Below are 13,911 nucleotides of genomic sequence, written 5' to 3'. Positions count from 1 at the left end.
TTATTATGTGTGAAGCACTGTTGAGTCACCAGGATAGAGGGAGGAAATAAACTTGACACAAAAGTCTTTGTTGTTGTTGTTGTTTTTAATTTGAGAGGTAGAGTTACAGACAGAGCAAGGGAGAGACAGAGAGAAAGGTCTTCCATCCACTGGTTCACTCCCCAAATGGCTGCAATGAGGGCTGGCGCTGTGGTGTAGCGGGTAAAGCCACCACCTACAGTGCTAGCATCCCATATGGGCATGGTTTGGAGTCCTGGCTGCTCCACTTCTGACCCAGCTCTCTACTATGGCCTGGGAAAGCAGTAGAAGATGGCCCAAGTCCTTGGACCCCTGCATCCACGTGGGAGACCCGGAAGAAGCTCCTGGTTCCTGACTTCAGATTGGCACAGCTCTGGCCGTTGCGGCCAATTGGGGCGTGAACCAGTGAATGGAAGACCTCTCTCTCCTCTCTCTCTGTGTAACTCTGACTTTCAAATAAATAAATAAATCTTAAAAAAAAAAAAAAGTAAAAAATAAATAATGGCTGCAATGGTTAGAGCTAAGGTGATCCAGAACTAGGAGCCATGAGCTTCCTCTGGGTCTCCTGCGCAGGTTCAGGGAGCCAAGCATTTGGGTCATCTCTCGCTGCTTTCCCAGGCTGTAAGCATAGAGCTGGATTGGAAGAGGAACGGACAGGACATGAACCGTTGCCATATGGGATGTCAGCGCCACAGGCGGAGGCTTAGCCTGCTGTGCCACAATGCTGGCCTGAGGTCTTTGTTCTTTGGGTACTTTACATTTTGTGGAAGGAATAGGGTATAAACTGAATGTGCAAACCAAGTAATCTTGGTGAGCTAGGGAAAAAGTTCAGATTTTATTTTGCTTCTGTGGGAACCACTGGAGGGTTTTTTTTTTTTTTTTTTTTTTTTTTTTTTTTTTTTTCTTTTTATGCAAGAGAGAGAGGAAGGGGGAAGGGAGGGAAAAGAAGAGAGAGGAGGAAAGGGAGGGAGGAACGCAAGCCAAGTTTCCTACACGGGTGGAAAGGACCTGACTACTTGAACTGTCACTGTGCCTCCCAGTGTCTGCACTGGTAGGAAGCTATATATGGAGCCGGGACACTGACAGGGGACACGAGCACCTTAGCTTGGATCTAACTGCTAAGCCAGATGCTTTCCTCTCAATTGGAGAGTTTTACACAGATGAGTGGCATGATCTGATTTATATTTTCCAAAGATCTCTTTTGCTGCTGTAATGAAATCTGTCTAAAAAATTGGGATAAAATATACATAAAATTTACCATCTCAAGCATTTGAAGTGTGTTCTTTGGCAGTGTTAAGTACAGTGTGCAGTCTCCATAGAACTTTTCATATTGGAAAACTGAAAGTTTATTTCGTTAAATAATAACTTAACATTCTTCTCTCCCTCCAGCTGCTGACAACCACCATTCTGATTTCTATCTCTATAAATTTGGCTACTGTCAGTACCTCATACAACTACTTGTATCATATTTGTATCATACACTGTTTGTCTTTTCTGACTAGCTTATTTCAGTTAGCATGATGTCTTTAAGGTTCACCCATGTGGTAGCATATGTTAGAATTTAATATTCCATTGTTTGATATACCATATTTTATTTATCCATTCATTCATAGATGGACACTTGGGTTGTTTCCACCTTTTGACTATTGTGAATACTGCTAAGGACATGGATGTACAAATATCTCTTCAAGACCCTGCTTTTGGGTACATTCCCAGAAGTGGAATTGCTGGATCAGATGGTAATTGTATTTTTCATTTTTTGAGGAACTTTCATTTTGCCTTGCGTAGTGACAGTACCATTTTATATTCCCACCAACAGTGCACAAGGATTCCAATTTCTCTACATCCTTATCAACATTTGTCATTTTCTGTTTTTGTGATAGTAGCTAAAAATGGATGTGAGGCTGGCGCCATGGCTCAATAGGCTAATCCTCTGTCTGTGGCGCTGGCACCCCGGGTTCTACTCCCGGTTGGGGTGCTGGATTCTGTCCCAGTTGCCCCTCTTCCAGGCCAGCTCTCTGCTATGGCCCGGGAGTGCAGTGGAGGATGGCCCAAGTGCTTGGGCACTGCACCCATGGGAGACCAGGAGGAAGCACCTGGCTCCTGGCTTTGGATCAGTGCAGTGTGCTGGCTGCAGCAGCCATTGGAGGGTGAACCAGCGGAAGGAAGACCTTTCTCTCTGTCTGTCTCTCTCACTGTCCACTCTGCCTGTCAAAATAAAAAAGGAAAGAAAAAAAAATGGATGTGAGGTGGTATGTCATTGTGGTTGTGATTTGCACTTCACATGTTTTGCATATATTTTCACTCATTCCATAGATTGCCTTTTTTTTTTTTTTTTTTGAGATTTATTTATTTGAAAGGCAGAGTGAGAAAGTGAGTGAGCACTTGCATCCACTGCGCTGATCCGAGGCCAGGAGTCAGGAGCTTCATTTGGGTCTCTCATGTGAGTGCAGGGGCCGAAGCACTTGGACCATCTTTCGTTGCTCTCTCAAGCACATTAGCAAGGAGCTTAATTGGAAGTGTAGCAGCCAAATGCAGTGCCGGCCTAAGAGACATAGATTGCTTTTTCACCCTGTTGGTTGTGTCATTTGCTGTACAGAAGTTATTTAATTTTTATGTAATTCAATTTATTTTTTTATTTTATTTATTTATTTTTATTTATTTAATGAGCATAAATTTCCAAAGTACAGCTTATGGACCACAATAGCCTCCTCCCCCGCTGTGTCTTCCCTCCCATCCACAACGCTCCCCTCTCCCACTCCCTCTCCCCTTCCCCTTCACATCACAATTAATTTTCAATTATCTTTATATACAGAAGATCAATTTAGCGTATGTTAAGTAAAGATTTCCACATTTTGCTCCCACACAGAAACACAAAGTGTAAAATACTATTTGAGTACTAGTTATAGCATTGATTAAACACCTAAGAGTAATTGTGTATTAATTACAGAGTTCAACCAATAGTTTTAAGTAGAATATAAAACGCATCTTTTGTATTGTTGTGGCTTCCCCCCGACCTCCCTCCCTCCCGTGGCCCTCCCCTCACCCACTTCCTCTCCCATCCCGCCCTTCATCACGTTTCATTTTCAATTACCTTCATATACCGAAGATCAATTTAGTATATACTAAGCAGGGATTTCAACAGGTTGCACTCACACAGCCGACCAGGGTATAGGGTATTGTTCGACTAGTAGTGTTGTTTTTGAGTTTCATAGATAAACATATTAAGGACAGAGATCCTGCGTGGGGAGCATGAACCCAGTGACTCCCGTTGTTGATTTAACAATTGGCACTCTTTTTTTTTTTTTTTTGACAGGCAGAGTGGACAGTGAGAGAGAGAGACAGAGAGAGAGAAAGGTCTTCCTTTGCCGTTGGTTCACCCTCCAATGGCCACCAGGCCGGCGCGCTGTGGCCGGCGCACCGCGCTGATCCGATGGCAGGAGCCAGGAGCCAGGTGCTTTTCCTGGTCTCCCATGGGTGCAGGGCCCAAGCACCTGGGCCATCCTCCACTGCACTCCCTGTAACAATTGGCACTCTTATTTATGACGTCAGCAATCACCCGAGACTCTTGCTATGAGCTATCTAGGCTATGGAAGCCCCTTGAGTTCACCAACTCTGAATTTGTTTAGTCAAGGCCATATCACAGTGGAGGTTCCTTCCTCCCTTCAGAGAAAGGCGCCTCTCTCCTTGATGGCCTGATCCTTCTGCTGGGGTGCTGTTCACCAGGCTCCTTCATTTAGATTGTTTTTTTGCCACCGTGTCACGGCTTTCCATGCCTGCGAGACTCTCATGGACCTTTTAGTCAAATCCGAATGTCCCAAGAGTTGATTCTGAGGCAGGAGTGCTGTTTTGGGCATTTGCCATTCTATGAGTCTGCTGTGTGACCTGCTTCCCCCGCGGGATCATTCTCAACCCTTTTGATTCTATCTTTCATTATTTGCTTACACTGGTCTTATTTGTGTAATCTCTTCGACACTTACCCTATCTTTTTGATCAGTTGTGTATTTATATTTGTCACTTTACCAAGTGTGCTGGCATTGGTACCTGCCTCCTTGGTAAGATTGAGTTGAAATCCCCTGGCACATTTCCAGTTCCAGCATTTAAACAAATTTTTTTAAAAAAAGATTTCATGTATTTATTTCAGAGGTAGACAGTAAGAGAGACAAAAAATCTTCCATCCGCTGGTTCACTCCTCAAATGGCTGCATGGCTGCAAAGGCCGGAGCTGAGTCAATCGGAAGGCAGGGGCGAGGAGCTTCTTCTGGGTGCCCCCCATGGGTGCATGGTCCCAAGGACTTGGGCCATCTTCTACTGCTTTCCCAAGCTTTAGCAGAGAGCCGCAGTGAAAGAGGAGCAGCAGAAACTAGAACCGGCACCCATATGGGATGCTGCCTTGCAGGCAGAGTATTAACCTACTGCGTTACAGGGCCAGCCCTGATGTAATTCAGTTTTTTTCTTTCTCTGTCTGTGCTTTTGGTATTATTGCCCAATCCAGTATTAGAAAGTTTTCCTCCTACTTTTTTCATAAAGGTTCTGTAATTTTGGCTCTTTTGTTTAGGTCTAACCCATTTTGAGCTAATTTTCATATAGAGTGTTAATTAAGGATTGTATTCCATCCTGTTTGCATGTGGGTATCCAGTTTCTCATCTGTTAAAAAGTCTGTCCTTTTCCCAACTGAATGTATTTGCAATATGTGGAAAATCATTTGATCGTATAGTCAAGGGTTTATTTCTGAGCTTTATTTTGTCTCAACAGTCAGTAATCCTTTGTGCCTGTACCACACTTGATTATTGTAGCTTTGTAATAAGGTTTGGGTCAGTTACTTCTTTAGTCTGTATTATAGCAGAATTAATGAGTCTGAGGATATGGATATATTTTAGTCCTTTTGTCTTTATATTTTTTACACTTAATGTATAAGTTCTTCTGCCTATGCCACACAAGAATGCTTGTAGCACTTTTGACACTTAATATTATCCATCATGTCATTTGCTTTGTGAATATGATTGCTGAGAAATAGCATCTAATTGATTGAAATATGTAATTATTTGATAACCATTGAAGTTTTATAGCTTTTCCTATATTCATTTGTCCAGTAGTTATTTGTATTGCTGGGTTTTTAAAAATTTTTGTGTGTATATTTTTTCCTTTGGGGATATTCCTGTGTGTTTTTTTTTTTTTTTTCCCCACTATTTGACGGACGATTCTATTGGTACATTCTTTTGAAATCTTATTTCCTTTTCTGTTTAGGACATCTGTCTCCTTTTGGATATTTGCCTGTATTTTTTTTTTTTTTAAGTTTTATTTATTTGAAAGAGTTACAGAGAGAGGTAGAGACAGAGAGGCCTCCTTTCCGCTGGTCAGATGGCCATGACAGCCGAGACGGCCGAAGCTGTGCCGATCAGGAGCTAGGAGCTTCTTCCAGGTCTCCCACATGGGTGCAGGGACCCAAGGACTTGGGCCATCCTTCACTGTCTTCCTAGGCCATAGCAGAGAGCTGGATTGGAAGAGGAGCAGCCAGGATTAGAACTGGTGGCCCTATGGGATGCCGGCGATTTAGGCCACGGCTTTAACCTGCAGCACCACAGCGCCAGCCCCTGTATTTTCTTAAAACATTAATTTTATGTTATCTTTTCTGATCTACTTGGAGTTTATTTGGAATATGTGGTCCAATGTGGTTTTATATGGTTTTATTGTGAAATATTTGAAGTGATTATAAATACCATGTAATGGTAGATATTTTGGGATTATTATTTTATATTCTTCTGTTGTTTTTTATTATTTATTTAAGAGACAGAGAAATAGAGAGGGACAGGCAATCTTATTAAATGTAATTGCTTAGGACCTGGGCCCAAACTTGAGCCAAATGAACATCAGAATTTGGTGGGAAAAGAAAATATAATGTGAAAAGCCAGCTAAATAGGAACTTAAAATGGGTTATACGTACATATTACTTGAAGGAAAAATGATTGCTGTATGCATATTAAATATTTTCTATAGAAATATACAGCAAATTAAGTATTTGCTGTATGCACATAATTAATATCCCCATCCACTGGTTCACTCCACGAATGCTTGAAGCAGCCAGGGTTGGGCCAGGCCCATGCTAGGAGCCGAGAACCTAATCCAAGTCTCCTATGTGAGTGTCAGGGACTCAACCACTTGAGCCACCATGATGCTTCCAGGAGGCACGTTAGCAAGAAGCTGGAATCAGAGTGGAAGCAGAACCAGGACTTAAAGCAGGCATTCCAGTATGGGATACCAATGTCCCCAAGGGTCATTATTTCATTCTAATCATTGTGGCAAAATGCTCACTCCTTTTCTTGGCTTTTAAAATGTCATTGCTTCCTGAGTTCATTTTACAAGACTGTTGTAACAGGAACAGGCGTGCAGGAGTGAGATAAATAAGCTTCCCAGGGGAATGTCAATTTTATATTCATCCTACAGACAGACTATGAAGGATTTTTAAAGGTTGTAGTTTCTGTTCTGTGGTATGGATTAGAATTCTACTGGATAACAGATTTCTTTTTCATTAGATGAAATCTGGAAAGGCCTGCAGAAAGCAGCATAGGCAGGAGGCTTGCAGGGTTTGGAGCTGTGTTTTGTATTACCAGTGTATGTGCAAGACCACTCAGGTTAGGCAGGGCCCTAAAAGTGTATCCATCAGTAGAAGCAAGTGTGAGGACAATGGCAGTTTTAGTGAGCAGTTTATATTTCATGAATTTAAGCAAGTTGTTGGCTATCCAGAGATACATAAGATCCACCGAAATCTGTTCCTCAAACATAGTGGAGGCCGGTGCCGCGGCTCACTAGGCTAATCCTCTGCCTGCGGCGCCGGCACCCTGGGTTCTAGTCCCGGTCGGGGCACCGGATTCTGTCGCAGTTGCTCTTCCAGTTCAGCTCTCTGCTGTGGCCTGGGAAGGCAGTGGAGGACGGCCCAAGTGCTTGGGCCCTGCACCCGCATGGGAGACCAGGAGGAAGCACCTGGCTCCTGGCTTTGGATCAGCGCAGCGCGCTGGCCGTAGCAGCCATTTGGGGGGTGAACCAACTGAGGGAAGACCTTTCTCTCTCTTTCTCACTGTCTAACTCTGCCTGTCAAAAAAACAAACAAACATAGTGGAATTAACCAGCTTTCATGTGGACTAAGAAAATGTTGGCAGTGTTTCTTGAATTAAGACTTTTCATTTTGTTTTCCTTTTCTGAAACTGTATTTTCTTTTCTTTTTTTTTAAAGATGTTTTTATTTGAAAGGCAGAGTTACAGGGTGGGGGGAATCTTCCATCTGCTGATTTACTCCTTTTTTAAAATTATTTATTTGAGAGGTGTGGGGAGCAACCCGGACTGGACTGAGTTACTGGAATTAGGACTTATTCTATGCATCTGCTCTCCCACAATATGGCGCTGGGAGAGGAGGAAACAGCTTCTACACAGCTGCCTCCAGTTCAGCCAATAAACTGTAGGACCTGCTCCTGATTGGAGGAGAGCAGCGTACTCGGCGTGTGGGCAGCCGAGTTAGGATTGGCAGAGGAGGACTATAAAGGAGGAGAGAGATGGCATGCACCAGGAACATCTAAGAGGAACATCTAAGGGGAACACCTGTGCAGCCCCCGAGAGAGCTGGCCGGCGGTGTGCCGCTCCCCCGCGGAAGTGGGGAAAGTGGCCAGGGGGAACCGCCCTTCCACGGAGGTGGAAGGGACAGTAGCCAACCCGGGAAGAACCAGCAGCAAACCCGGGGAGGGCCGAGCAGACAAAAGAACAGCGCAGGGTCCTGTGTCGTTCCTCCACGAAGAGGGGGAGCGACATAATGGTGCCGTGACTCGGATATGAAGCCTAGGCAAGGTTTGGTGTCGTTCCTCCACGAAGAGGGGGAGCGACAGAGAGGCAGAGTTACAGACAGTGAAAAGGAGAGACAGACAGAAAGGTCTTCCTTCAGTTGGTTCACTTCCCAAATGGCCGCAATGGCCGGAGCTGTGCCAATCCAAATCCAGGAGTCAGGTGCTTCTTTCCAGTCTCCCATGCCGGTGCAGGGGCTCTAGGACTTGGGCCATCCTCCACTGCTTTCCCAGGCTACAGCAGAGAGCCAGATTGAAAGAGGAGCAACCGGGACTAGAACTGGTGCCCATTTGGGATGCTGGCCAGACAGAGGATTAACCTACTGCATCACGGGGCTGGCCCTGTGATTTACTCCTTAAATGGTTGCAACAGCCAGGGGTGGGCATGCTGAAGCCAGGCACCAGAAACTTCCTTGGGGTCTCCCAAATGAGTGCAGGTGCCCAAGGATCTGGGCCGTCTTTCTCTGCCCTCCCAAGCACATTAGCAGGGAGCTGGATCGGAAGTGGAGCAGCCAGGACATGAACTAGTGCCCATGTTGTGATGCTAGAGTCTACGGAGGTGGCTTTACTTGCTATGCTACAACACTGGCCCCACAATGCATTTTCATTGTCCTCTCCAAAGTGAAGGAGCTAATTATCTGTGTTTTGTTTCTTAATTATTTGCATACAGCAATCATTTTTTCTTGAAGTACATATGTATGTATAACCCATTTTAAGTCCCTATTTCGCTGGCTTTTCATGTTATATTTTCCTTTCCCACCTAATTCGTAGGTCCGTTTGGCTCAAGTTTGGGCCCAGGTCCTAAGCAATTGCATTTAATAAGATCATAGTAAAGGCACTGAGATTTAATGGAAAGAGCACTATAATAAAGAGGCTTACAAGCTTGATACGAAATATAGTTGCTCTCAATGTATCCTGGCCCAGGTTTCTCTCTCACCAGAGCTTGGCTTCCTGCTGTCCGTAGTGTCAGCCTTTCACAGGGAGTTTCCCCAAGCACTGCTGTTTCCCACTCCAGAGTCACTTTAGAACTATTTTCATATACTGTTGGTTGGAGGACACATTTGTACAGTCTTTTAGGAGTTAATTTAGCAGTATACAAGAGTATTTCAGAAAACTCAGGAGAGGCCAGTGTTGTGGTGCAAGGAGGTTAAGCCACCGCTTGCCATGCTGGCATCCCATATCAGAGTGCTGGTTTGAGTCCTGTCTACTCCACTTCTGATGTGCCTTCCTACTAATGCTAATTTAGGGAGTGAAACTGAAGATGGAAGATCTGTTTCCTCCTCTCTCTGCAGCCGTGCCTCTTCCATAAATAAAAGAAATAAACTGGAGCTGGTGGTATGGCACAGCCAGTTAAGCTGTTACTTGTGACACTAGCATTCCATATCAGAGTACCAGTTGGGAGTCCCAGCTGCTCCACCTCTTATCCAACTCTATGCTTATGTGTCTGGGAAAGCAGCAGATGATGGCCTAAGTCTTGGACCCCTCCGATCACGTGGGAGTCCTGGATGGAGCTCCAGGGTCCTAGCTTTCGCTTGGCCCAGCTCTGGCTATTGTGGCTGTTTGTAGAGTGAACCAGTGGGTGGAAAATTTCTTTGTCTCTCTGCCTTACAAATAAATAAATATTTTAAAAATATTTTAAAAATTCATGGAAAATGGAGCTAAAAAATTTGATACAAAAAATTTTGAAATCCATGCATAGTCTTTTGGGAAGTACACATTTCCATTCATTTTTGAAGACCCTTCATAGGTATGCATAAAATATTTGTTGTGTCTTTGCGATGGTAAATACTGAAAACAACCCAAATGTTAATATATATACAGGATTTCAAAAATTAAAGATGGTTAATCCCTTCATTGAAGACAATAACCTAAATCTCTATGTACTTACCTTTAAAAAATATTTATTTGAAAGAGTTATGCAGAAGAGGAAGAGAGAGAGAAATCAAGTTTACTCCCCAAATGACTGAGAGCGAGCACAAGTGGTCAGTCTTCTGTCTGCTGGTTCACTCCCCGAATGGCCACATAGCTAGGACTGGGCCAGGCCGAAGCCAGGAGCTTCCTCTGAGTCTCTCACGTGCATGCAGGCACCCAAGCACTTGGGCCATTCTCCGCTGCTTTCCCAAGCACATCAGCAGGGAGCTGGATCAGAAGTGGAGCAGCTGGGACTTGAACTGGTGTCCATATGGGATTCCAGCGCTGCAGGTGATGGCCTTTGCCACAACACTGGCCCCTATGCTTACCTTTTATTCAGTTGATTTGATAAAATAATAGCACCAGAATATGCCAAAGTAATACTACACAGAATCAAATAGCTGTTGTTGCTCCCAAGATGGTCTCTGTCCACTAGGCATAAAGGGCCATACTGAGGAGGCTTCGTTGCTTTAGGGTTAGCTCCTGCCTGTTCACATCACATGCTGTGATGTGCTGGGCATGTGTTATTTGCACCCTTGGCTTGCCGTTTCTGTTTTGGTGTGGGTTTGATTCAGCTGATCCTGTTTACTTGGTTTTATTAATTTTTCCTTCTTGATGTCCTTCCTAGCTGATAATTTTCACCCTGTATCAGCGTTAGTACCGTCACGCTTTGAGCTGCCCTAAGAGCTTTCCTTCGGTTTCAGCTCCCACACTGCAGTTCTCCTATCACCTGCACTGTGGGAACAGCCTCTACTGGCCATGTGGGATGCTTTCAGCATACTTGGTTTAGGGTGAGCCTTTGCCGCCCTCTTCTGGTGTGTAGCTCATCTAGCTGGCAGCTGCTGCTCCTTAGTGTTTTCCACTTGGACAGGTGTAAACACTTCCGGGTGAAATTGCTAGTGCTGATTGTTTTGCAGATCAAGTCTTGACTTGCTTGTAGATGCTTCATAGCTTGAACAGCCAGTACACCTTTCCATTCAGTGCAGCTTCATTTTATTAGGTCCTTTAAGCTAGTTTTGATGGAAGAAAGGAAATTTTAAGGCGAGAACAGAGCTAGCTTTAGGAAAAATAGTGAAAAAAATATTTTTTGCTTTTTTCTTGTTAGTTTACACCTACTTTCCTCTGTTTTTGTGACCTTTTTCTCTTTGGCAACTTAAATGTTGTGAAAAATAGAATTACCCCTACTGTGAAATATGTGCATATTCTTAATTAAACTATTTATTGAGCATATGACATATGCTATACCCCTTGCCAGATGCAGTGAGACTTAATCCTTTTGTTTCAAAGAGATTACATCTGTTGGGCAGAAGAATCAAGTAAATAGAAAATTGCAAGGCAGAGTGATTAATGCTACCGTAGAATAAGTAGGAGAGAGGTTGCTAACCCAGGAATAGTGGTTGGGTTGTTGGACTTGGCAGTGGATGTGGTGGCATAGTAGCCCAGTGGGGAATGGCATTCTCATTATTAGAGGTCAAGATTCTTCACTAGGATACCCAGGATCTAGTTTGGTATTTGACCCTCCATGGGAATGGTTCTTTAGCATCTGGACAAATGATTCTTTGTCTGCAGCTCTGCAGTCAGGACTTTCAATGTCTTAAAATAGGAGACTGCCCTCTTCCATTTTAGCACATTCTCTGCCACCCAGTATCCCCCAAACAGACCCCAAGTTATAGATAAGCAAACTAGAAATGGGATTTGCCCTTGAGGAGCTTATAGTTAAACAAGAGGACCAGATACTTAATACATGCTGTAAGGTGTTTTAATAGAAGTACAAAGAGGGACAAGAAAGGCTGAAGCTTCATAGTCACCATTTTTGTGAAAAGGTTCTTCAGGTAACCATTATTTCAGTATTCCTTGATGTCTAGAAATACAAAATTAATCACAAAAAAATTTACATTTGACAGATTATTAACTAGTACTCGATTATTGTTTATGCAGTGTCTTTGAAAATGTATTTTCTGGAGCAGTACCCTTCAAATTCACAAGATTGGGATATGATTCTCTAGAAGCAGCTTCTGAAATTCACAATGAGGTCTTCCATTTGTGTGTTCTAAGATTATAGTTGTTGTTTTTCTTAGTTATTAATAAAGACAGGAAATCTGAACAGGAAATCTAAAGTTAATTCCACGTGCAGTTGGCTAGCCAGAAAATTCTCCCAAACATTTAATGAAAGCATAACACTAGTCTTAACAGAAATGCTTCTGGAGAATAGAAATAAGAGAATATTCAGATTCATTGTCTGAGGCTAGCATAAATCTTTGTAACAGAACTTGACAAAGACAATATAAAAATGGGAAAAGGTAACCAATCTTAAGAACATAGACATAAAAATTCCAAGAAAAATACTAGCAAGCCAGATTCACCAATAAAAGGGCAATACAATAAATACTAAAATGAGTTTATTAGACTATAAAGGTGGCTTACTATCTAAGAACTGATCTGTGTATTTCACACATTACAAAAAATTATAATCAGATGCAGAGTATTTTGATAAAATGAAACACACATTCTTTACAGGTCTTTAGCAAACTGGAAATAGAGGAAAAATAGCTTAACTTGCTAAAGGGGTCTAATAAAAAGGATTACTGTAAATATGGTACAGTTGAGACTTGGGATAAAACATTCTGCTTTATCACATCTGTTTATCAGTATACCAGAGGTCCCAGCCAGTGCAGGAAAGACAGGAAAAAGAAAATGTGTTGGAAAGAAATCATCATTTTCTGCTAGATAGGATTTCTTTTCTTAAGATTTATTCTTTGTTTATTGGAAAGGCAGAATGACAGAGGTAGAGGCAGAGAGCGCTGGTCCACTCCCCAAGTAGCCACTATGGCAGAGGGCCAGAAGCCAGGAACCCTGAGTCTGTCTGGGTTTCCTACAAAAATGGTGACTATGAAGCTTCAGCCTTTCTTGTCCCTCTTTGTACTTCTACTAAAACACCTTACAGCATGTATTAAGTATCTGGTCCTCTTGTTTAACTATAAGCTCCTCAAGGGCAAATCCCATTTCTAGTTTGCTTATCTATAACTTGGGGTCTGTTTGGGGGATACTGGGTGGCAGAGAATGTGCTAAACTGGAAGAGGGCAGTCTCCTGTTCTAAGACATTGAAAGTCCTGACTGCAGAGTTAGCTTCCATTGCTTCCCTAGGTGCATTAGCAGAGAGCCCGACTGGAAGCAAAGCAGCTGTGACTCCAGCTGGCACTCTGTTCTAATATGGGATGCTGGTGTTGCAGGGCATGACTTAATCTGTGGCACAACACCAGCCCCAGCTGGATGGGATTTTTTTTCCCTTAAAAAAAAAATTACTTATTTGAAAGGCAGAGCCAGAGAAACAGGAGAGAGAGATCCTCCATTTGCTGTTCCACTCCACAAATGGCCATAATGGCCAGGCCGAAGCCAAGAATCAGGAGCTTCTTCTGGTTCTCCCACGTGGATGCAGGGACCCAAGCACTTGAGCCATCCTCTACTGCTTTCCCAGGCACATTAGCAGGGAGCTGGATCGGAAGTGGAGCAGGCGGGTCTTGAAACGGTGTTCATATGGTATGTCGGCACTGCAGGCGGTGGCCACCTGCTGTGCCACCCACCGGCACCCGGTTCCCCAGCTAAGGCCCCAAGGAGGGAAGGAGAGCGGTTAGGATAATGCTCTAGGAAGTAGAACCTGGTTTGTTGTTTTTTGTTTTTGCTGACTAGTACTCAATTTTGCCCCATCAGCCTAAAATACGATCACATCTAATTGCCATTTGCTTTAAAACAGCCCTCTTTTTCCACGAGGACCCCTTGAGTGCCTTCTCTCCTCCACTTACATGCACGTAACAGTCTTTTACTTAGTGTGCTTTTTACGGAATTCCTCCCATTCTCGTGGAGCCTTAACGTGATCAGGTCAGGAGCTCAGTCGGCTTCAGTGGTCATCCTTGTTTCCATCCTCGGCAGGGTCTGGACAGCGTTAGGCTTAATGCAGCCTCGGAGTCGGACAAGTTGAGTTCTGACCTGCTTGTGAAACACTTCTGTTTACACATCGATCAAAACTCCTGCTTTCCAGGCCACATGAATACCTGCTGTGAGAACTGAGCTTGGTTACTGTTAAGTCCCGAGACTTGGCGGGGACAGCGGCGCACGAGACTTGAACGAAGTGGACGCGGGGCCGGCTGCGCAGTGGCG

General features: G+C 43.7%; 1 protein-coding gene and 1 long non-coding RNA gene across 3 annotated transcripts in view; one reads left to right on the top strand and one right to left on the bottom strand.

Annotated features, from left to right (window-relative positions):
* Positions 1-13,911, top strand: part of RNF38 (ring finger protein 38) — a 137,852-nt gene that overhangs the window by 70,053 nt on the left and 53,888 nt on the right. The gene's annotated exons all lie outside the window — the stretch shown is intronic.
* On the bottom strand, positions 2,341-13,804 carry LOC138844721 (uncharacterized). The gene is made up of 2 exons (XR_011380985.1): positions 13,557-13,804; positions 2,341-11,617 (listed from the first exon to the last, which is right to left on the bottom strand). It is a non-coding gene; the product is annotated as an uncharacterized lncRNA (long non-coding RNA).

Source organism: Oryctolagus cuniculus, chromosome 1, assembly GCF_964237555.1.
Source record: "Oryctolagus cuniculus chromosome 1, mOryCun1.1, whole genome shotgun sequence".
Classification (NCBI taxonomy): domain Eukaryota; kingdom Metazoa; phylum Chordata; class Mammalia; order Lagomorpha; family Leporidae; genus Oryctolagus; species Oryctolagus cuniculus.
This window is presented reverse-complemented; position numbering and strand designations above follow the sequence as displayed.